This window comes from Coenobita brevimanus, chromosome 10, assembly GCF_032717465.1.
Source record: "Coenobita brevimanus isolate Jiangsu-jjx chromosome 10, ASM3271746v2, whole genome shotgun sequence".
Taxonomy (NCBI): domain Eukaryota; kingdom Metazoa; phylum Arthropoda; class Malacostraca; order Decapoda; family Coenobitidae; genus Coenobita; species Coenobita brevimanus.
Genome location: NC_136963.1, coordinates 2,966,108 through 2,992,165, shown reverse-complemented (window position 1 = coordinate 2,992,165; position 26,058 = coordinate 2,966,108).

The following is a 26,058-nucleotide window of genomic DNA, read 5'->3' as shown; positions in this document are numbered from 1 at the left end:
GTCTGTTGTGAAACTGTACATTAGCAATAATTTTGGTGATCAGTGCCTTAGCAGGATGCCATGTCCTGCTGCAGCCTCTGCCTCTCCACATGTCAGTGCTTTAGCAGGATGCCATGTCCTGCTGCAGCCTCTGCCTCTCCACATGTCAGTGCTTTAGCAGGATGCCATGTCCTGCTGCAGCTTCTGCCTCTCCACATGTCAGTGCTTTAGCAGGATGCCATGTCCTGCTGCAGCCTCTGCCTCTCCACATGTCAGTGCTTTAGCAGGATGCCATGTCCTGGTGCACCCGCTGCCTCTCCACATGTCAGTGGATGCCATGTCCTGCTGCAGCCTCTGCCTCTCCACATGTCAATGGATGTCATGTCCTGCTGCAGCCTCTGCCTCTCCACATGTCAATGGATGCCATGTCCTGCTGCAGCCTCTGCCTCTCCACATGTCAATGGATGCCATGTCCTGCTGCAGCCTCTGCCTCTCCACATGTCAATGGATGCCATGTCCTGCTGCAGCCTCTGCCTCTCCGCATGTCAGTGGATGCCATGTCCTGCTGCAGCCTCTGCCTCTCCACATGTCAATGGATGCCGCAGCCTCTGCTTTTCCACAATAACTCATTTAAGACAGCCTCCTATATTTCACTCCAGTTAACTCCAAATAATGTAATTGTGAGAACAGTTAGTCGTTGAAGCCTGAGAGCATTAACATTGTCACAGTTACCTTCCCATGGCCACCACAGATCGGGTATTTTATTCGAGCAAACGCCAGACGATTTCATTAACTGAAGGATGAGTCATAGGATCCTGGCAATGTTATCAGTTTATCAACCTTTTCTACTTTTATTTCCTCCTTGCCTACCCTCACCGCACAATTCACCTGTCAGTAATTCACTCCATTACAGTTTTCCACTCCTCTTAAATGCCCTTCCTTTAACTACTCAACTCAGGTGAGTAGCCTAACCAACATATATCAAATTCGAGGGATTGGACCTGGCATTAATTAACTCCTTTACTATTAGAGTACTCTTGCTAACTCGAGAAAAATATCTGATCGCAGTAGGAGTAAAAATTAAATATGATTGTTTTCTTCTTTACCCTCCATCCCACAACCTGCGGGACAATACTCGTAGTTTGCTTCATAACAAACTTGTCTTCTCCGCATCTGCTCTTCTCTTATTCAACAAACTGATCTGAATCTCTCTGCAAGTTTTTTTTTTTTTTTTTTTCCGGCACTTTTCCTCTTGTTATTTCCATGCATCAAATTTTGGATCTGGGCCAGAAAACTCGCATCCGAATCACAATATTCCACCACCACACCCCGCCACAGGCCTGATCCATAACAACCCTCAAGCGTTTACCATTCCAGCACTGTTGCCCACCGTCCTTCTTGTGATACGATACGGATATCACATTCAGACCTGTACTGGTGCTATGGTGGTAGTGGAGATGTTTTTATGGAGTGTCAGTGTGGCCATAGTTGGAACGAGGCTATATCACAGTCATCATTATCACCATCATGACATTCCTTTGTGCTGGAGAGCGACGCCTTCACGTGGTGGCACCGATATGACCGGGCCGTGGAGCTGCCCGATTATACAAACGTCCTTCAGTCCCTTCCCTATCACATGAAGGAAAGATAGTGGACTGTGGAAGAGGGGCTGCTGTGGCCTGCAATCCACTGGGTTCACGGTCAGTTGAGCCTGGGGTTGTCCTCTGTTCTATCACCAACTCTCTTCCTTTTATTCATCAATGATCTTCTAAGCTGTACATCTAACCCTATCCACTCATACGCTGATGACTCCACCCTTCACCTTTCCATTCGGTTCCCGCAACGCCCATCTCAGCAGTTACTTCAACAAACAAGGAAGGCTATGGCACACCTAATGTCTGACTTGGTTCGTATCTCTGACTGGGGTAAAAATAATCTTGTTGTTTTTAATGTATCAAAGACTCAGTTTTTACACCTATTAACCCGACAAAATCTTCCACAGGAGTACCCACTAAGGTTTAATAATATCCAGCTCAGTCTTGCATCATCCTTGAACATGCTTGGGGTTTCTTTCACTCGGGATTTATCTTGGAAAGATCATATTACATCTCTTGTAAAATCAGCCTCCAAGAGATTAGGTGTGCTAAGCCGACTCCGTACCTTCTTTACCCCTGCAAAGTTGTTGACTTTATACACGGGATTTATTCGCCCCTGTGTAGAATACAACTCTCATGTGTGGGGAGGCTCCCCACGTACAGCTCTTCTCAATAGGGTGGAGTCAAAGGCTTTTCGTCTCATTAACTCTCCACCTCCCTTCAACCTCTGTCTCTTCGCCGCACTGTTACCTCTTTATCTCTATTCTATCGCTACTTCCATGGTCACTGCTCCTCTGAACTGTCTGCTTGCATCCCCCACCTCTACGACGGGCGCGTAGCACCCGTCTGGCAATAAACTCTCATCCCTTTTCTGTCCAGCTCTCTAATGCAAGAGTTAACCGTTACTCTAAGTCCTTCATTTATGCAACGAGTCAACTCTGGAACTGTCTCCCTTTGTCTGTATTTCCTACTTCCTATGATCTCCAGTCTTTCAAACGCAGTGTGTCCAGGCATCTCGAAATGAACAGATCTTGAACTTGGCTCAGTTTTGTATTGTTTTTGTTTTTTTCTTGGAAGGAATTGTTTGCGGGCTTCTAGCCTTTGGTTCCTTCTTACTCGCATTGAAAAAAAAAACTACTACTAGCCCTTCTTCCCACTTTAAAGTGTGGTGAGGCAGGATCCAAATCCAAGGAGAGAGAGAAGGTAGGACAGTGGGAGACCTTACAGCTGCATGGCCAGTGATACGGATCAAACAATACTACACACATAAGTTCCCAGATCCTGCCTCTACCTCACTGACTCCCTTTCCACAGTTAGACTGAACCCAGGATCCCAGTCCACAACCCTCCACTCTACAACATACACCACACTATCAATCAATTTACAGTATATTATACCTCTTCATTTTCTAACGTCTGTCTTCAGCCGTCTTTATCGCTTTTCCTGTACACATACGTTCCCAGACACTGTCTATTCACTCCTCACCCCAAATACCAGCAGTCCATCACGCACCCCCTGGAGAAGGACATTGTAGCATGTCACCGCTTGGCCGCTAATGCCCACCGTCTATACTGAATGCATGCTAAGGTTGTCTCATACTGTAATGTTGTGATGGTAATAGTGGGAGCACAGTGTAGAGACTCAAACAGTGTGCTCATACGCAGCTTACTCCGCCCCCAGAATATGGCTCCTCCTACTTTTCTTAGTGTCTACGTCACTTGGAAACTGATTCTGTCTCACGGTCTCAGGTGACATTCCGCCTCCTCCCACTCTCTTATAGTTCTAGCTATATATATATATATATATATATATATATATATATATATATATATATATATATATATATATATACATATATATGTGTGTGTGTGTGTGTGTGTGTGTACAGTATGTATTTAGCAATTTGTAGTATACAGGTATTGAGCTTAGCTCATGTTTTCCTGTCTCCATATCTTGTGTGTGTGTGTGTGTGTGTGTGTGTGTGTGTGTGTGTAAGGCTATGTTTGCATGCATGCGTGAGAGAGAGAGAGAGAGAGAGAGAGAGAGAGAGAGAGAGAGAGAGAGAGAGAGAGAGAGAGAGAGAGAGGCTGCATCTGTTTTACCTGCGGGTATTTACCATGCTTGTCTCAGGGGAATACTCTCTCTCTCTCTCTCTCTCTCTCTCTCTAATTTTCTAACATTCCTTTTTTTTCCGTCATTATTTACACGGGTGTCAATTAATTTAAAGTTATTACAAGAATTATTGTCAAATATATAGGTCTGTAGCATTAATATTTCGTTGCATTCACAAACTGTTTCGTTATACCTAACCACTTACTCATATTACAATGAACCTATCACCATTTCATCATGGAAATTGTATAAATAATTGTATGTTAAATGAAAATATAGTTATGGTGAACTGATAATGCCCTAGAGGTACGTTTGTCATGACTGGGTCCACATTCATTTATTTAGCTTGTTACACACACCCCTTGGGTTCTTGGTGATAATGCATTGCTTAGGGACAAGAAAATCCTTTAAGCATCTTACATGAACATTTGATGCTCATACTTGAACATAAATCCCCTTACAATTATTAATCTTACTGTAGTCAGTTATTTTTCATCATATAACTATTCACTCACTGCATACCTTGTTTATTAAGCAGATTTTGATCAGGGACTACTCCAGACTTTAGCAGTCTTTTTCTGATTGGTGGTGGTGTCCCCAGCAACTTGCTTTGCAGATCTTTTGCATACTGTTGCGAGCTGAAATGCCTTTCACAGACACGGCCAGTGGGAGAAACCTTGTCCTTCCGTCCACACAAATGTATCCACTTTTGCCTGTTGATTTTATCATTTGGCATGCGAAAGCGTCTCAGAAACTTGCCATCAGATGTCTTCACTGAACACCCAGACACACTGCACATCGTGAAAAGTTTTTGAAGTTGATGAAATGTATAAAATAAAGCAGGCTACGCGTCACAAATGGCTGTTAAAAACACACTGTTGTCCTGCTCCTGTGGCGAGACAGCGACCCAGCTGACGTCACGGGTCAAGGCCACCAATCATAGATGACCTGCGCGAAACCGACCTTATTTTGGTCCAGAGATGAGCACACTGTTTGAGTCTATACACTGTGAGTGGGAGTGTTTTTATGGCACATTTGTGAGCGGTGTGAAATATCAATAAAGACTATTAAAACGAAAGTCAAATCTACAATCTATTCTCGGCCCCATCCTGGGATCGATATCGTGTCAATTCGGCCAGAAGAGTACCACTCCTCTGATCCGCCCCTGCTGTCTCTATGGCCCGTAATAATAATCCTAACCAATTCTCTACAGTATGCAAGTCACCCTAGCAGGTACTACTAAAATTTCTTATCGTGTGTGTGTGTGTGTGTGTGTGTGTGTGTGTGTGTGTGTGTGTGTGTGTGTGTGTGTGTGTGTGTGTGTGTGTGTGTGTGTGTGTGTATTTTATCACTTAAATATTTACTTTACATTGCTCGTTAAGTGTGTAGTGGCTGTATATGTGAAGAAGAAGATAAATACAATCATTTACACAGTTTAGGCAAAGGAAAGTTCATTTATACTGTCCTATGTGCCCCTCCTCCCCTACCCCCCACCACACTCACCCACACCTTCACGCCAGAACTCAAGTGACATTCTTGCACTAATGAGCTGTCTATAGTCTTTGTTGGTGTGTGGACCTACTCTCCTCTTCTGTCTCCCCACTCCACCCTCTCCCCTTCTCCCTGCATGCTCTCACCGCTTTCCCCTCTCCCATCTTTTACCTATCTCTACCTCTCCCTGTGCCTCCCTTCTTTCTCTTTCCCGTTCCTTCCCTCGTCTAACCCCTTCCTTTCCCTTCCTTCCTCTATCGCTGTACTGTCTTTCCCTTTCCATCGTCCACACTCTCCCCTTGCCCATTCCTACCCTCCTACTCTCTTCCCTTTTCACTCCTCCTCCCTCAACTATTTCTTATTTTTCCTCAACCACCCCCACCCATCCTGCCTATATACCCTCTCTTCCCTCTCCCCATCTCCCCTCCTCCCTCTACACTCTACTCTTTCCTCCACTCGCTTCCTCCTCCAGTGTGTCCTCGCCCCAACCCTTCTCCCCTTACCTTCTCTTACCCACTGATGTCTCTATTCCCTTTCTCTCATTTGGTTTCTGTTCCTTTGCTTCCTTTCATTGAGGTGACAACTATCTTCCTACACACACACACACACACACACACACACACACACTCCCTTTCCTCCAACTCACCCCCTTTCTCATATATCTCTCTCCAAAGCATCCCTCCATCTCTTCCTTGGTCTCCTCCTCCTCACTCCCTTCTCTCCTATGACCAAGCTTGTTACATTTATTCACTCTGTCTGTAGTTCTTTTACAATATCTTGGCCCAAATTTTCGACCTTTTACAGTTTATTGCACGTGGTTCAATGGCAAAATTAGGCAATACTACTCTACAGCCTTCCACGGCACTTCTTCGTGACTAGCACCATACTCGAGTGTTAATCTAATGATACAACTCTGAATTAAAGATAAAGAGATGGAAAATTTTGACCAAGTTAGAGCAAAAGGAGTATAGTTACCTACACTTACGTCCACTTAATGCCTCTCTCCATTACCCCGTATCCTGGACATCTCTCTCTCTCTCTCTCTCTCTCTCTCTCTCTCTCTCTCTCTCTCTCTCTCTCTCTCTCTCTCTCCATTAAACGCAAAGTCCATCCTCCCTGCACAGAGTTACTACCAAAGTCTGGACCCGAGTAGTCAACGAAACAACTATTTTTCCCAGTTGCTTCTTAAGAAAATTTACAGCTGGCGAAATACAGTGAAAACCCTATCGCTACTAGTGCGTGTTCCAGATGGTTCGATTTTTCCCTTATGTATTCGTTCAACTTTGGGAAGATGCTTCTGTCTCTGTACACTCATGATTACTAATCTCTGACCAGCGGGTTAGCCAAAGTCGTGACCAGACGTAGGCCACACAATCAGACACGTTCAACCATCGTTCGAGAAAGGTTTAGTGCTGCAATATACAATCTTTTAAGCATCAATGAAACACTTTCACTTTGCATATTATAGTATCTTTTCATGTAATTATATGCATTTTAAGAAATAGATATGAAAAGTTGGTCATAGCTGTTATTTTTAGTGTGTAATGAGTGAATGATGCAATTTAACATTCATACTGGGTTTCATTAACCTGTTTATTACTTCACTGACCTATTTCGTGAGGTGGGCCTGTAACGGAGCCGTTGACGGGTGTCAGTGGATAAATATCCACGACTACCACAGCAGCCGGCATCCACACGACTTATTCAAAGTATGCTTTATAATTATCTACCTACCTATCTATCTATTGTTACATAGCCTATGATTTCATCATCCTTTGTGTAATTCTAACGTACAGTATGCTGCATGTTTGATCATGAGCGGGTTCTACCTCACTCCCCCCTTCTACCCTTATAGTAGAGTAAGTCGTTCTTTCTGTTGTTGAGAGCAGGATTGTCAACTCCTTGTCCCCATGGCTTCATTTGCGCGTCCTTCTTACAAGTTGTATCATTTTTTTTTTTTTTTTTTTTTTTTTTTTTTTTTTTTTTGCCTATCGACCATTGGGGCCGGAGCCCCTGGTCATTAAGGCAATATATATATATATATATATATGTATATATATATATATATATATATATATATATATATATATATATATATTGACATATATACACATATATATACGAACATATATATATACATACTTACATACATACACATCCATGCATATGAACATACACACTTTCATGCACACGTACATAAGTTGTATCAAGCTCTGCTGGCCCCTATATAATGAGCTCAGTCTCTGCATTATTGCCACTTAGATCTACTCCTCATTTTGTTCACATCTCTGTCCTCCCCTGTACAGTTGTTATTATTGTGAGTGCTCAGGAAGTCTCCAACCATCTAGCAGCTGTGTGTAATGTGAGTATAAGTGTTATTGCATTTTTTCTTATACTGTGTAGCATAAGTTTGATTCGAAGGCCTAGTGAGGTTTTTGTAATTCGTGTAAGGTTCTTATTGTCAGCCATCATTAATAATATTTTGTAACTGTAATAATTTATCTTGCATTCACTGAGTATTATCCGGTATTATCATTTTATGAGGGCTGACTTAGATAAATTTACTCTTGCTAATTTCGTGTTAATAGAGGCTATTGCAGTTAACCATATATTTAACCTGTTTTTTGCCATTACATTATCCTTATGAGTCCTGAATGTTTTGTTGTTAGTTTGAGCATTAAACTTTAACTTGTAATTTTACCTAACTCTTTTGTTTTGAACCTGGAACTTTACGGGACAGTAGTGACTCTTAGTATTCTCACTTAAAGTGTACATTATCTTTCTCTGTTCCGTAACATAAATTTGGCGACCTTTTATCAGGATATTCAGGATATTATCATAAGGATATTGCTTGATATTTTGTGACTGTGATTTATTCATGATGTCTACTATTACTACGCTTGATGAAGCCAAAGATTTTTTGTCAAATGTGCAAACAGTGTGTGATGTAGAAAACAGAACAAAGAATGAACTTAAGCTTGTTGCTCAACAATTGGGAATTGCTGTTCGCTTTCATCATTCTAAAGATCAAATTGTTGACATGATTAATGAAAGCTTGTTTAATGTAACTCCTCCAAATTAGCAAACGCAGATTGAATTAGCTAAGTTACAGCTAGCCCTGCAGGAGGCCCGTGCTAAGGAGGCTGAGGCACAAGTTGAACTTGCTAGGATTCAGGCAGACCATGAGTATCGCATGAAACAATGTGGAACTGGATCATCTAGCTCTGATGATTTTGATGTGGCTAAAAATGTTAAACTTGTCCCTCCTTTTAATGAATCTGATTTAACCAAGTATTTTCAGTTGTTTGAGAGGGTAGCTACAGGTTTTAATTGGCCCAAAAAGTATTGGCCAGTTCTCCTTCAAACTGTTCTCACCGGTAAAGCTCAAGTAACTTATGCATCTTTGCCTCAGGATCAATCTGATAATTATGATGTAGTTAAGAGCTTGATTCTTAAGGCCTATGAGCTTGTTCCTGAAGCCTATAGAGTAAAATTTTGGACAACTTATTAGCAAGATAAGCAATCCCATGTTGAGTATGCAAAAATCAAAGAAGATCTGTTAGAGCAGTGGTTAAATTCTAAGAATGTGGATTCTGATTTTGACAAATTTAAGCAGATGATTTTGCTGGAGGACTTCAAAAGGTGTATTAGTAAAGATGTAAGCCTATATCTTGGTGAGAGAAGAATAGATAATTTGTCTGATGCTGCAGTTTTAGCTGATGAATATGTTCTCACTCACAAGAGATATTCTAGAGAAAAAGGGAAAGCTGAGAGTAAGTACGTTGCCTCTACTCAGAGTACAGGTAACAGGAAAGAGAATAAAGATGATGTTTCTCAGGAAGTAAATACCAGCTTCACCTCTAGATTTCAGAAAAGTAAATGTACTTATTGTAGTAAGCTTGGTCATACTACGGAGAAATGTTTCAGGAGGCAGCGTGATGTGAACAAAAAGGAGTCTTTAAATATTCAGTCAATTGGTCTAGTGTCCACTCTTGAGAGTTCCCAGATTTCTTTAACTGAGTTAACTGAACCTGCTTTGAGGGGTAACTTAAATTCTCATGATGGAGCTCCTCTTTTGAGCAGTAACGTGGGTGACACTCTTAAGAGTTCATGTGCTAATTTCCTGTCTGATGGTTTTGTCAGTCCTCTGGACAGTAATGACAGGAAATCAGTTAAAATATATCGTGGTACAGGTGCTTGCCAATCCCTTATGCTGACCAGCGTTCTAGGTTCTAATGTTAATTCCTCTGATGAAACTGTAATCTTACAAGGTGTAGGGAATAATTACTTCTCTGTCCCTCTGTGCAGAGTGAATTTAGAGTCTGGTTTTGTTAATGGTTCCGTTATGGTTGGGTTGGTTGAGACACTCCCAATGTCAGGTGTAACTTTCTTACTTGGAAATGATATTGGTGGAAGTCAAGTGTGTCCAGCTCCTCAGTTGTCTAGTGAGCCAGTGGCTGCGACCCAGGATTGTGATGTCCCTGATGTGTTCCCTGCATGTACTGTCACTAGGGCTAAGTCTAAAGTTACTGGTGATTTAGAGGATAATGATGATGATGATGTTATCCTAGCTGACACTTTTCTTGCTAATTTGGACCACTCACCAGATGAGGCAGCACCCCGTAGTGTTGATAATTTGTCTCGTCAAGAGTTGGTTGAGTTGCAGGTTGCTGACCCTGAGTTGAAAGGTCTAGCTAACTCTGCTTGCAGTGAGGAAGAGTCAGCCGGTGCTTCTACTTGTTATTATATAAAGTCAGGAGTACTTATGAGGAAGTGGAGACCCCCAACAGCATCAGCTGACTGTGAATGGGAGGTTGTACATCAAGTTGTCATCCATCGTGTTTGTAGGCAGGATATCATTAGAGTGGCTCATGATTCCAGTTTGGCAGGACACCTTGGAGTGAGGAAGACTGTGGCACACATTTTGAAACACTTCTACTGGCCAGGTATCTTCAGGAATGTTTCCTGGTATTGTAAGTCTTGTCACACCTGTCAAGTTGTGGGGAAGTGTAATCAGACCGAAAAGGTTGCACCTCTAGTTCCCATTCCTCCTTTTGAGGAGCCTTTCACCCGTGTGTTGGTGGATATTGTGGGCCCTCTTCCTAAGACTTCTTCAGGATTTTCTTATGTGTTGACCCTGATTGATATGGCTACTCATTATCCTGAAGCCATTCCACTTAGAAATATCTCAGCAAAGAACGTGGTTAAGGAAATGCTAGGGTTCTTCACAAAGTTTGGTCTGCCCAAGGAGGTACAGTCAGACCGGGGAAGTAATTTCATGTCAAATGTTTTCAAGCAGTCTCTGAAAGAGTTGGGCATCACCCAGATCACGTCCTCAGCTTACCATCCCCAGACTCAAGGAGCGTTGGAGAGATATCATCAAACACTCAAATCGATGCTCAAGAAATACTGTTTGGAACATCAGAAAGACTGGGATAAAGGTCTTCCATTCATTGTATTTGCCGCAAGAGAATCTCCAAATGAATCACTGGGCTTCTCACCTTTTGAACTACTGTTTGGCCATGAAGTAAGAGGACCCCTTAAGCTACTCAAGGAATGCTGGCTGTCGGAGGAAGATGACGTCAACCTGCTGAAGTATGTGATGAAGTTCAAAGAACGGCTGTCCACTGCTTTTCAGCTGGCGAGAGAGAATTTAGGAGCTGCTCAGGAGAAGATGAAGACTTGGTATGATAAGAAGTCCAGGTTACGCCACTTTCAGCCAGGAGATCAGGTTTTGATTCTGCTACCAGTTCATGGGCAACCTCTTCAAGCCAAGTTTAGTGGTCCTTATTTCGTGGAGAAGAAACTAAGTGATGTCAACTATGTCATCGCCACACCAGATCGTAGAAAGAACAAGCAACTTTGTCACAGCAACATGCTAAAGTTATATCACAGGCGGGACGAAAATAACCCAGTCTGCACTGTAGCTGTTCCACCCGAGTCTGCAAGTGAAGCTCTCCCATGCAGTATGAGCCTGAGTGATAGTTTGGGGAAGAATCCTGATATCATGAATGATCTCCAGACTAAGCTTTCTCATCTACCTCCCGAGGAAAGGCAGGAGTTTTCGGCATTACTGCAGGAGTACCCGCAAGTGTTCCGTGCCACTCCAGGAAGAACCACTGTGTTGATGCATGATGTCGATGTTGGAGACGCAAAGCCAATTAAATTGCCTCCTTAGCGTGTGAACCCAGTGAAAGTTCCTCTCATCCAGAAGGAGCTTGGCTACCTGCTGGACCAAAAGATGATTGAGCCCTGTCAGAGCGAGTGGAGTTCTCCTGTCAATCTAGTCCCTAAGCCAGGTGGGTCACAGAGGCTTTGCATCGACTACAGACGTGTTAATCAGATAACCAAATCAGACACTTACCCTCTCCCTCGCGTGGAAGATTGCATAGACAAGATCGGAAAGGCTAGGTACATAAGTAAGTTTGATTTGTTAAAGGGATACTGGCAAGTACCTATGACTGAACGTGCTAGGGAGATCTCATGTTTTGTAACACTAGGAAAGACTTTTGCATGTTCTGTAATGCCATATGGCATGAAGAATGCACCAGCCACATTTCAGAAGCTCATGAATGTTGTAACAGAGGGTTTGGCAGGGTGTGTTGTTTATATTGATGATGTATTAATCTTCAGTGACAACTGGAAAGATCACCTATGCCATGTCAGTAAATTTCTTGAGCGTTTAGTTCGGGCTAATTTTGTAGCTAATTTATCAAAGTGTGAGTTTGGTCAAGCTAAAGTTCAGTACCTTGGGTACGTAATTGGTGATGGACATGTTGCACCACCAGGAGCCAAAGTTCAGGTTATAAGTGATCTTCCCAGACCTAAAAGTAGGAAAGAGCTACAAAGATTTTTGGGAATGGTAGGTTATTACAGGAGATTTGTTCTTAACTTTTCAATTCTTGTATCACCACTTGCAGACCTACTGAAAAAGGGAGTTAAATTTGTCTGGACCGATAACTGTGAATCCTCTTTCAGTAAACTTAAAGCTATCCTATTAAGTCAGCCAGTGCTCGCTACTCCAAATTTTGCTAAGCCTTTTAAGATGGCTGTTGACGCAAGTGATACAGGAGCTGGGGCTGTTTTGCTGCAAGAGGATGATCAGGGTATTGAACATCCTGTATCTTATTACAGTAAGAAGTTCACTCCACCTCAAAAGAACTACTCAACTATTGAGAAAGAGCTTTTGGCCTTGATTTTGGGTTTACAGCATTTTTCATTTTATTTGTGTTCTGGTTTTGACCCCATAGTCATTTATACCGATCATAACCCACTGAAATTCCTTAGTAAGTTTAAAGATAAAAATCAGAGATTGACAAGATGGAGTCTACTTCTTCAGAGTATTCATTAGACATACAACATGTCAAGGGGAAAGAAAATGTTATTGCAGTTGCTTATCTAGACTTTAAAGTTTAGACAGATTGTTTTAGAGTAATAAGAAATTTCCTTTGTAAATTTCTTTTTCTTTGTGGGGAGGTGTTACATAGCCTATGATTTCATCATCCTTTGTGTAATTTTAACGCACAGTATGCTGCATGTTTGATCACGAGCGTGTTCTGCCTCAATTCCCCCCTTCTACCGTTATAGTAGAGTAAGTCGTCCTTTCTGTTGTTCAGAGTAGGATTGGCAGCTCTTTGTCCCCTATGGCTTCATTTGCGCGTCCTTCTTACAAGTTGTATCAAGCTCTGCTGGCCCCTATATAATGAGCTCAGTCTCTGCATTATTGCCACTTAGCTCTACTCCTCATTTTGTTCACATCTCTGTCCTCCCCTGTACAGTTGTTATTATTGTGAGTGCACAGGAAGTCTCCAGCCATCTAGCAGCTGTGTGTAATTTGAGTATAACTGTTATTGCATTTTGTTCTTGTGCTGTGTAGCATAAGTTGTTAATTTGTAGGCCTAGTGAGGTTTTTGTGATTCATGTAAGGTTCTTATTATCAGCAATTATTAATAATAGTTTGTATCTGTAATAATTTATCTTGCATTAACTGAGCATTACCCAGTGTATTTTCATTTTATCAGGGCTGACTTAGATAAATTTACTCTTGCTAATTTCGTGTTAATAGAGGCTATTGCAGTTAATCATATATTTAACCTGTTTTTTGCCATTACATTATCCTTATGAGTCCTGAATGTTTTGTTGTTAGTTTGAGCATTAAACTTTAACTTGTAATTTTACCTAACTCTTTGTTTTGAACCTGGAACTTTACGGGACAGTAGTGATTTTAGTATTCTCACTTAAAGTGTACATTATCTTTCTCTGTTCCATAACAACACACACACATTTCTGTTACAAAATCAGGCACTGCCAATTCCTCTCTGTTTGCTTCCATTTCTGTCTAGTTAGAGTCATTAACAGAGAAAGTAGGTGTGGTGGGGAGATTACACACACACACACACCCACACACACACACACACACACACACACACACACACACACAGTAATTTTCACTATAATATCAGGTATTAACAACAACATAATTTTATCTGTCCTTCAGGCCTAATTAGCGATATTAATAGTAAAATTGAGTGGTGTGGTGGGATGCTTGGTCTACCACTTATTTCCACACTTGTAATTAAAGTGGCCCTGTTTTTTTTTTTATGCAAGAAGGAACCAAAGACCAGGAGCCCGCAAACCGTTCCCTCAAAAAAAAAAAAAAAAAAAAAAAAAAAGAGAACCAAATTCAAGATCCGATCATTTCGAGATGCCTGGACACACTGCGTTTGAAAAGACTGGAGATCATCAGAAGCAGGAAACACAGACAGAGGGAGACAGTTCCAGAGTTGACCTGTTGCATAAATGAAAGACTGGGAGTAAAGGGTAACTCTTGCATTAGAGAGTTGGACAGAAAAGAGATAAGAGTTTGTTGCTAGACAGGTGCTATGCGCCCGTCGTAGATGTAGAGGGATGCAAGCAGACAGCTCGGAGGAGCTGTGACCATTGAAGTAGCGATAGAAAAGAGATAAAGATGCAACACTGCAGCGAAGAGACAGAAGTTGAAGGGAGCCAGTAAGAGGAGGAGAGTCAATGAGGCGAATAGCCTTTAACTCCACCCTTTTGAGAAGAGATGTATGTAGGGAGCCTCTCCACACATGAGAGTTGTACTCTACACAGGGGCGAATAAAAACCGTGTATAAGGTCAACAACTGTGCAGGGGTAAAAAAGGTACGGAGTCGGCTTAGCACACCTAATCTCTTGGACGCAGATTTTACAAAAGATGTAATATGATCTTTCCAAGATAAGTCCCGAGTGAATGAAACCCCAAGCATGTTCAAGGATGATGCAAGACTGAGCTGAATATTATTAAACATTAGTGGGTATACCTGTGGAAGATTTTGTCAGGTTGATAGGTGTAATAACTGAATCTTTGATGCATTAAAAACAACAAGATTATTTTTACCCCAGTCATAGGTACGAGCCAAGTCAGACATTAGGTGGCATAGCCTCATCCCTTGTTTGTTGAAGTAACTGCTGAGATGGACGTTCCAGGAACCGAATGGAAAGGTGAAGGGTGGAATCATCAGCATACGAGTGGATAGGGTTAGATGTACCGCTTAGGAGGTCATTGATGAATAAAAGGAAGAGAGTTGGTGATTGGACAGAGTCCTGAGAAACACCACTGTTGGTAGATCTAGGAGAAGAATGATGGCCGTCTACAACAGCGGCTATAGAACGACCAGAAAGGAAGCTATAGATGAAGGCACAGATAGAAGGATAGAACTCGTAAGAGTGCAGTTTGGAGATTAAAGATTTCTGCCAGACTCGATCGAAAGCCTTTGAGATGTCAGGTGCAATGGCAAAGCTTTCGCCAAAGTCCCGAAAGGAGGATGACCAGTAGTGTGAAAGGTAGGTGAGAAGATCGCCAGTGGAGTGTCCCTGACGGAACCCATATTGACGATCAGAAAGAAAGTTGTGATAGGAAAGATGCTTTAAAATTTTTCAGTTAAGAATTGACTCAAAAACTTTCGAGACACAGGATGTTAAAGCAATTGGACGATAGTTAGAGGGTTGGGAATGGTCACCCTTCTTTGGGACTGGCTGAATGAGAGCAAACTTCCAGCAAGAAGGAAAGGTACAAGTTGACAGACAAAGGTGAAAGAGTTTGTCTAAGCAGGGTGTAAGCACAGAAGCACAGTTCTTGAGAACAACAGGAGGGACTCCATCAGGCCCATATGCCTTGTTAGTATTGAGGCCAGTGATGGCAGAAAATACATCAGCTGAAGAAATTTTAATGTCAGCCATGAGGAAGTCAGAGGGGGGAAGCGATGGAGGAACAGCACCGGAATCATCTAAAGTGGAATTAGAGGAGAAAGTCTGAGCAAAGAGATCTGCTTTATCAGCAGAAGAAATAGCTATGGAGCCATCAGAACAGAAAACAGGAGGGAAAGATGATGATGTAATGTTGTTAGAAAGGTTTTTGGCAAGGTGCCAAAAGGATCGGGAAGAATTTGAGCTGGAGAGTTGAAAGCGTTAGTATGGATGAAATTATTTTAAGCAGAGTGAAGAACAGACTTAGCACGATTCCGGGCAGAAACATAAACAAGATGTGATTCACGGGTGGGTTGTCTCTGGTATCTTTTATGGGCCCTCTCCTTGTTGCGGACAGCATTAGAGCAAGCATGAGTAAACCAAGGCTTTCTTGCATTAGTCAAAGGATATGAGTAAGGAATTCATGCTTCCATTCCCGAGAGAATAACCTCCGTAATTCGCAAGCACACCCAGATGGCTCCCAGTCATGGAAGCAATAATCATTCCAGGGAAAAATGTAAGCAGTACTGCCTGAGGGCTTCCGAATCCACAGATCCAAAGTGCCACAGACGACGTTTTTTTGGAGGGTCCACAGGCCGTACTGGAGTGATAAGACAGGTTAAGGTAATAAGATTGTGATCCGAGGAGCCTAACGGAGATGAAAGATTAACAGTCATCAGAAGGATTAGTTGTAAGGAAGAGGTCAAGTATGGTGGAGCTCTCTCCAAGGCAGTCAGAAATACAGGTAGAGTGCTGTACAAGCTGCTCTAGGTCATTAAGGATGGAAAAGATGTAGGTGTGTTCACCAGGTGGATCAGTGAAAGGAGAGGAGAGCCAAAGGTGGTGGTGAACATTGAAATCTCCAAGAATGGAGATTTCAGAGAAAGGAGAAATGGATAGAATGTTTTCCATCGTAGAATTAAGATAGTTAAAGAATTTTTCATAGTCAGTGGAATTAGGAAATAAGTAAACAGTGGAGATATATTTAGTCAGAGAATGACAGGAAAGCAGAAGCCAGAGTGTAGAGAATTCAGAAGAATCGAGTTCAGGAACACGCGAGCAAGATAAGTCATTGCGTATATATTCGCAACAGCCACCTTTGGCTTTGAAATGAGTAAAGAGAAAGTAGGAGGATGCAGAAAAAGGTTTGCTATCAGTTGCCTCAGACAGCTGAGTTTCAGTTAGGAAGAGAAGGTGAGGTTTAGAGAAAGAAAGGCGATGTTCAACAGAGCGAAAGTTAGAGGAAAGGCCGAGAATGTTGAAAAAATGAAGAATAAGAGATGAGAAAAGCCTTGAAGATAAGACTGAGTAGGCGATATCAGAGGTGAGGAGAGTGAGATGGTGTGGGAGGCAGGACAGTATGAGACAGACAGACAGTCATACCGTACAGACAGATAGAGACAGAAAAAGACAGATAGAGAGACAGGTAGAGGCAGAAAAAGACAGACAAACAGACAGACAGACGGCAGAATCAAGAAAGGAAGTAAGGAACAGAGACTTGTGGAGAAGAATTATGTAATTAAAGATAAAAGAAAATCAAGACAATTCTTTCAGCGAGAGAAGGATGAATGAGTAGCTTGAGGAAATTAATCAAGGAAAGGCTGGAGATGAGAGAAATCGAGGGTGGCTGAAGATGAGAGACTGTGGATGCAAGAAGAATTGAGGAGAAATTGAGAGGTAATCGAGATGATGCTGAAGATGAGGATTGAGGGAGAGGCTGCAGACGAGAGAATAAAATAATCTGGAGGTGGGAGATGACTTAAGGTGTCTGAAAGTTTGAGAAGAATCGAGGAGAGATTAAAAACGAGAGAAGAAGAATGAAATCTAAAAGTGCAGGAGGAACAGAGGTTGGATGTGAAAGAGGAATCAAGAGTTTTAGAGATGAGGATAAAATATGAATCAAGAACAGTGTGTGAAGGTATACAAGAATCATGAACTCTGAAGGTGAGATATATATGAAGGAGCCTGATGGTGAGAGAGGAATGGAGTATATGGTAAGCAAGACTCAAGGAGACACTGAAGGTGGGAGGAAAACACACACACACACACACACACACACACACACACACACACACACACACACACACACACACACACACACACATCTGTTGAGCTACTATGACAGAGTAACAAACACAATACAGGAAAGGGAAGGATGGGTGGACAGTATCTATTTAGATTTCAAGAAAGCTTTTGACACAGTACCACACCAAAGACTTTTATGGAAACTGTACCATCAAGGAGGAATTCGAGGCAAACTGTTTTGTTGGATGCAAGACTTTCTCATAAAAAGAGAAATGAGGACAGTATTAAGAGGAAACTACTCATCATGGAAAGAAGTGACTAGTGGAGTACCACAGGGTTCGGTGCTGGCACCAATCATGTTTTTAGTGTATATAAATGATATAAACAGTAACACTGGAAATGACAGCTATCTGAATATGTTTGCAGATGATGCAAAAATACAAAGGAGAATTACTGACACAGACTCTTGTAAAGTGCTACAAGAAGAATTAAATGAACTTCATGAATGGAGTAGTACATGGCAAATGGAATTCAATGTGGACAAGTGTCATGTGATCAAGTTTGGTAAAAGTGGAAAAAGACCTGATTGGGATTATAAGTTAGGAAATAAAACCCTATACACATCAGAAAGAGAGAAAGACCTAGGTGTGATTATCAATAACAGACTATCTCCGGCTGACCACATCAGCGAGAAGGTACGGAACATGTATACACTGCTTGTAAATATGAGAATAGCATTCACATACATAAATGAAGACATGCTAAGAAGGATAATAACATCATTCATTAGACCAACCCTGGAATATGCATCAGTAGTCTGGAGTCCTCATCTCAAAAAACACATAGACAAGATTGAAAAAGTACAAAGGGCCGCTACAAGATGGATACCAAGCTTAAGGGACCTAAGCTACGAAGAAAGACTAAATAAACTGAATCTACCAACACTACAGGAGAGAAGGAAAAGAGGTGACATGATAATGCTATATAAATGCATATCAGGAAAGGAGAAAATAGACATAAATGATTACTTAACATATGGAGAAGCATCAGCAAGAGGACACTGCAAAAAACTGCATAAGAAAAGATGTGATAAAGACGTAAGGAAATTCAGTTTCCCAAACAGAGCAATTGATCAATGGAATGCACTACCGAATGAAATAGTGTGTGCCAAAACAATTCACAAATTTAAGGATATGTACGATAAATATGGTTTAAGACACGGGACAGTACGAGCTTGACTCATTCCTGTAAAGATACAATTAGGTAAGAACAATTAGGTAAGAACACACACTACTACTACATACACACAGGCCCCTCTACACAGCCACACAAATCACTACTACTACTACTACTACTACTACACACACACACACACACACACACACACACACACACACACACACACACACAGGATATGTACGATAAATATGGTTTAAGACACGGGACAGTATGAGCTTGACTCATTCCTGTAAAGATACAATTAGGTAAGAACAATTAGGTAAGAACACACACACACACACACACACACACACACACACACACACACACACACACATCTAAAGGTGAGAAAAGAATCAAGGAGAGTCAGAAGCTAAGATAATAAATAGTCGAATCTGATGTTAATTATTTCATCCAGATCTTTTCATTATTTTCACAGCTCTTGACTTACACGGGTATTTAACTCTTGACATTTTAAAGCGATAAATAAATGTGAGATTGTAAACAAGTGGAGAGAAATAGTGTCATTAGTTCCTATATGGGCCCTATAAAGAGACTGATGCGAGTGATCAGTAATGCAGGGGACGTCTCTCTCTCTCTCTCTCTCTCTCTCTGGTCAAGTACGCATACACAGCAACAATTTTGTGAAGGGAGTTGCTGCATCCTCTGTATAATTTCCATATAAAATCTAAATTGAACAGCCAGGCAGGTCGGTGATATGTGGTCGTGTGTAATTATATGAAATGGATTTTTTCATAACTACATTGATAACTACTGATTAACTCTGAGGTTCCTATGGCTTACTCTCGGGTGAATAAAGTCATCTGTCATTAGTTGGAATAGTGTTAGAGTTGTCTCGACCATGAGAGAGAGAGAGAGAGAGAGAGAGAGAGAGAGAGAGAGAGAGAGAGAGAGAGAGAGAGAGAGAGAGAGAGAGAGAGAGAGATTTACAGGTAGCATGAATATGGAATCAGAACCAGTCAAACAAGAACTGAGATGCAAAAAACACACTTACAGTATTTTCCATCGTAATTGTGGTTTCTATTTCCAGGTGGGACAAGGAATGGACACGTAACAAACTCCCCATGTATCTTGTTCATCCTGTACTAACAAACTCTAATTACAGGATAAAATACGTCGATACGATAGCAATAACAATAAGTGGATTTAATTTGATGGATTGCATATTTAACGCTTTTGGCCTGACTCACAGTTTAATTGCTCAGTTATATATTAATTTTCATCCCTAAAGCCTTGTGTTCCATTGCCACTCACTAAATGTGGATATTGTTTTACTTACGTTCATCGTCCACTGATGTTTTATTGTCATATATGTCGATCCTGGGAGCTTCGTGTGAGGAATTTACCAGATCCAGTTAGACAGGAATAAAGTACAGTATTTCTCCTGTCCATCACTTCCAAGTTTTGTTCTGCGCTCCCTTACTGCAACAACAACTTATATTTTTTCTCAAGGTACACCAGGAGATTATTTTTAACTTAAGAAGGACCTTAAGTGAGCTGGTGTGTTGAGTATTAATGCCTGGAATTATTAGGAATTTTATAAAACTACTTCATCTGGCTGATGGAGTTAAGCAGTATTTATATTTACTTTCATACTTCACAGGATCTGTATGTGTGTTTGGTTCAGCTTGCACTACAGTGTTCCTACAAATTGTTTAGCACTGTAACAGTAATAGCACTTGATATTTTACAGCAAAGGTCACCACTACTGCTTGTTGCACCTGGCGACCTCTTGCCTTCTCACTCACCTTTTCCATTAAATAAGTAAGGCAAAAATTCCAGCCTGGTTGTATAATTAAACACGAATTAAGATGCCGTGGGAAATATCAGACGTTCCCTGCCCTCACAAAACCAAACTCATATCACTCTTATTCCTATGCTCGTTTTCTCACTGGTTAAGAAAGCACCCTAACACCACTTCCTTAGCGATTTATTTATGGATACGAATGGTTAATATCCTTTTGTGCATTGTTGATACAGAGTATGGCGACATAAGAAGGATTTATATAACGCAGAAGAGAAGAGTAAGGTGTAATAAAATAAACCGCTCAAGAAAAGGTGTTACGGAGCTTCCTTAACCGCCTTTAGGTTTGGAATGTTGTTATTTAGTGATTCACTGAGTTTTGTTTTATCAGCAGTTACAGACTTTCAGTTTTATGGTGACTCCAGCTAAGATATTCAATTTTAGGGTGACTCCATCGAGGTCATAAAACATCAGATACAAATAAAGTCTAATAATGTATAAGAAAAGAAATTTTTAACACATTTGCATCCCAAAAGCCAAAGACACACATCAAATTTCCTGCTTGTTACCTCCGCCCAGGGGGTTGTTTTCACCCCCGTCCGTTTGTTTGTTTGTTGGTTGGTGTGTGAGCAAGATTACACAAGAACTACTGGACGGATTTCCACGAAACTTGGTAGAAGAATGGACCTTGGCTCAGAATACTCTTCATTAAATTTTGGTGCGGATCCGGATAAAGATGCGGATCCAGATTTTTTTTTTTTTTTTTTTCACTTTCTTTAACATTGCAAGATAGGGCGTTGGCGGAGGTATGCAGTCTACTGTGTGCCATTCTAGTATGTGTCCTGCGTGGGATGCAAAGAGAACATGTACCCTATTCCATTGTTCTGAATAAAGACAATTTTTTCCCCACTCTAGACAATGATTAGCAGGAATTTAATGTAGTGTCTTTATGCATGTGTTGGAGAACCTGTTTGTTTACATCTCACTAATATATTGTATCATTATAATGGTATAGTTAATAAAGATTATTTTTTCCTTTCTTGAAATGCAGTCGTTTTTTAAAGGCTCAGAAAAAATAAAAATAAGATTGCGAAGGGCACGTATCAGGTTTATATAATTTCACCAAAATTATTTACAGCATGCCTAGAGAGTAGTTTCAGAAAGCTAGACTGGGAAAACAAAGGAGCAAACATAGATGGAGAAAAGCTAAACCATTTAAGATGTGCAGATGACATTGTCCTAATCTGAGAAACAGCAGAGACATTGCAAGAAATAATAAATGACCTGAACAGAGAAAGTTTCAAAGTAGGGCTAAAGATGAACCAGAGTAGAACTAAAATAATGTTTTATCCAAATACACCAAAGACTGTCATCAGAATATGTGAAGAAATTCTTGAAGAAGTTGAGGAGTACAAATACTTGGGGCAAATACTAAACCTAACGAAAGACTATGATAACGAATTAAGAATATGCATTGCAGTTGGATGGAAAGCTCCCGGTAAACACAGAGACATCTTGAAATGCAGCTTGCCATTATGCATGAAATGAAAAGCATATAACGAATGTGTAATTGCAGCTATGACGTATGGTTGTGAGACCTGGAAACTGACAAAATTGATGGAAAATCAACTAATCCGAGCTCAAAGAGCAATGGAAAGATGAATGTTTGGAATATCGTTAAGAGAAAGGAGATCAGCTTGGGTGAAAGAGCAGACTAAAGTCAATGACATTATAAAATTGTAAAAGAACAGAAATATAGGTAGACAGGTCATGTAGCAAGAATAAGGGATAACTGATGAAGCAAGAGGCTGACTGGCTGGACTAGGGATTGTAAGTATAGTAGGAAAAGGTCAGACAGGAGGTGGAGAGATGAGATAGGAAAGTTTGCAGGGAATAGGGTACATGGCAGAGAGTGACTCAGTCAAAAAATCGTGGAGAAGGTTGGGGGAGGTCTTTGTTCAGCAAGAGATTTGAAATGGATATATATATATATATATATATATATATATATATATATATATATATATATATATATATATATATATATATATATACTGTGTATCATCAGCCATTACAAGTCCCCTGCTCAACAAAGGCCTCCCCCAACCTTTTCCACGAATTCCCTGACTGAGACAATCTCTGCCATGTTTTACCTGCAAGCTTCTGTATCTCATCTCTTCATCTCCAGTCTAACCTTCTTCTGCTACGCTTACAATCTTTTGCACTCCAGTCAGTCAGCCTCTTGGTCCATTCGTTATCCCTTTTTCTTGCTATATAACCTGCCCACTTCCATTCCTGTTCTTTTATAACAACTGTTATGTTTTTTACTTTAGTCTGCTCTCTCACCGAAGTAGATCTTTTCCTGTCACTTAAACATATTTCCAACTTCTACCTTTCCATTGCTCTTTGAGAACGGATTTATTGATTTTCCTTCTATTTGGTCAGTTTCCGGGTCTCACAACTGTACATCATAGCTGGAATTATACATTCGTTATGTACTTTTCACTCTATACGTATTGGCAAGCTACTTTTCATGATGTCTCTAGGTTTACCGAAAGCTTTCCATCCAGTTGAAATGTGTCTCTTTATTTCACTATCATGGTCTTACATATATATCTATATCTACGTCTATATCTATCTATCTATTTGTATGCAGTACATATACTGTTAAGAAGTGGGATTTGCCAGTAAGGTGCTCGAGAAGCTTCTCGGTGTTTCCCATACGGTAGTTCCGGTACCGGTACGAGTCAAAGTTGCCAGTTTGCCTGCTGTTGGTGAGCGTAGTTATTTCGTAAGTTGTACATTAATTTTTGTGCTCATTTTCTTTATGTTTTATTGACTGGTATGTGGTTGTTTCTTAAATGATGTAACTGAAATTAAGTTTGTTTGGTAAATAATTTACAGTGTTATGTAATGTAAGAAAACTCTTGCATGTTCTGGTTGTCTGTGAGTTGGTAACTGTGCTCTCTCTCTGGAATACACCAGAACTGTAGAAAAATGTAGATAATTCTAGAACAATGCAAGCTTATATAATGATGGGGAAGAGACTAGAGCAGGATTAGTTGTTTTTCAGTTCAGTTTGAGTGTAGTGTCAGTGTCAGTGCAGTGAAGTTTGTATATATATATTCGGTACTTGTGAAAACAGTGAAGTGTTTATTGAAGTTTGTACATCATCGGTACTTGTGAAAAATAGTGAACGTTGTCAAGCATAAAGTGTAACTGCAGTTAGTAAAGTGTGTATAGCTGCAGTGCTTGTGAGAATAGTGAAGTTGGAAAGCACTCAAAGTAATAATTTGGAAAATAAAGACAGTGAACTTAAGAAGTCAGTGATTATTTACGACGCCTGGGCTGATCTTATGTGCAGTACACCTAAAGGCTGACCATAGGAAGAACAACTCACTGGGCAACGTACATCCTGTACTGTAGTACTGCTGTTGGAGCCTGTGGCAGTGTGGGACGGGGACGTAACAATACCTTGCACTGGCAGGGGTATGCACTCTCTGGGAATGTGCAGCGGAGTAGTCTAACACTATGAAATTAATTTCCTCTTTCAGCAAAGTGTGACAAAGGTTAATTTATGAAGCATATTTTATATACGTGTTGGCAGATGCATGCACCTTCTGGGTGTTTCCTGCTTAACTTACTCTCACTGAGTCTACAACCACGTCGCATACACTGGTAATGATAGCAGTGTCATAATTACTGTATGAACAGAGTACTATATATATATATATATATATATATATATATATATATATATATATATATATATATATATATATATATATATATATATATATATATATATATATATATATATATATAGACCAATCCCAGCTGAAGAGGACATTTTGCCAGCCGAGAGAGATTTGCAGATAGAAACAGGGGATATAACTTTGGAAGAGGTAGCAAAATCTATTAAAGGAGTTAAAGAATTTTAAGGCCCCAGGAGAGGATGGAATATTCCCTGAAATGCTTAAGGTGGAAAATGACGAGTTGATGAATGCGCTTTTGAAACTTTTTAATGTGGCTTGGGATAATGGTGGAATTCCAGAAGAGTGGAAAAATGGAGTGATTAGAAAAATACCAAAAAAGGGAGATTTAAGTGTGTGTGGCAATTGGAGGGGGATAACCTGTAGTTGCAAAAGTCTTTTCCAAAATCTTGTTGAACAGAATAGAGCCAGTAATTTATAAAATTTTAAGAGAAGAACAAGCGGGATTTAGAAAAGGTCGAGGTTGTAATGATCAGATTTTTATTGTAAGGCATCTAATGCAACAAGCTAATGAGATGAAAATGCCACTTAGTATGTGTTTTGTGGATTTTCAAAAGGCGTTTGATAGTGTTTCACGTGGCGCTATGTTGAAAATTATGAGATTCTATGGTATACCAGAAAAGTTTGTAAATATTATTAGAAGCCTGCATGAAGGTACTTTTTGTAATGTAATGGTGGATGGTTCTTTGAGTGATCCATTTCAAGTTAGGTCAGGAGTGATTCAAGGAGGAGTTCTTTCGCCATTGTTGTTTGTTTTGGTTATGGATTTTGTTATGAAAAAGGTTGTAAGGAGAACAGGTGCAGGAATTAACTGGAAAGAAAATAAGAAGCTGATGGATTTGGACTATGCTGATGATATTGTACTGATTTGCGGAAGTATTTACTAGATGCAGAGGCTGCTTGATTGTCTGGTGGAGGAAGGAGAAAAAGTGGGATTGGTAGTTAATTGTGGAAAGACTGAAATTATTAATATGAACGTGGAGAACCAAATCGATTGTGTAATTGGGAATAATGTGGTGAAGAATGTAGAAAACTTTAAATATCTGGGAACGATTGTATCATCTAATGGATCATTAAACAATGAAATTGAGGAGAGGATTAGACAGGCTTGGCGAGCTGTTGGAATGTTGAAATCTGTTTGGAATAATAATATGCTTTCGGTACATACTAAAGTGAAAATTTACAAGTCCATGGTTAGACCAATTTTAATTTACGGGCATGAGTCATGGTACAGTACAATTGCAACAGATCAGAAAGTATTAGGATTTGAGAATAAAATACTGAGAAGGATTCTTGGGGTAAAGTGGCAAGACAGAGTTACAAATGCAAGAATAAGGGATATTACAAGAATGGAACCAGTTAATGAATATGTGAGACTGTCTCGCTGGAAGTGGCTGGGGCACACATACAGAAAAGAAGGTAGTTTAATACAGGATGTGCCAGAGTGGACTACTAGAGGAAGAAGAGGTAGAGGTAGGCCGAGGGAAACCTGGTTGAGGACAATGAAAAAAGAAGCAAGAGAGGACTGTTGGAGGGACCTGAAGGAGATGGCAAGAAACAAATATTGGTGGAGAGAGTTCATTGAGGCCCTATGCATCCCGTGGGGTGCCACAGGAAATGATATATATATATATATATATATATATATATATATATATATATATATATATATATATATATATATATATATATGATCAGAACTTTGCTCTCCCACATCAGTTTTAGGCTAAAATTCTCAGAGATCATCAGTTCCCTCAGACCTTGATACTGGACAAAACTGAAATACTGTCTAACTTTTTCTCTAGTTTGTTTAGTGTTTCCCTTACTCTAATGTGGTTCGTCACTTTACCCA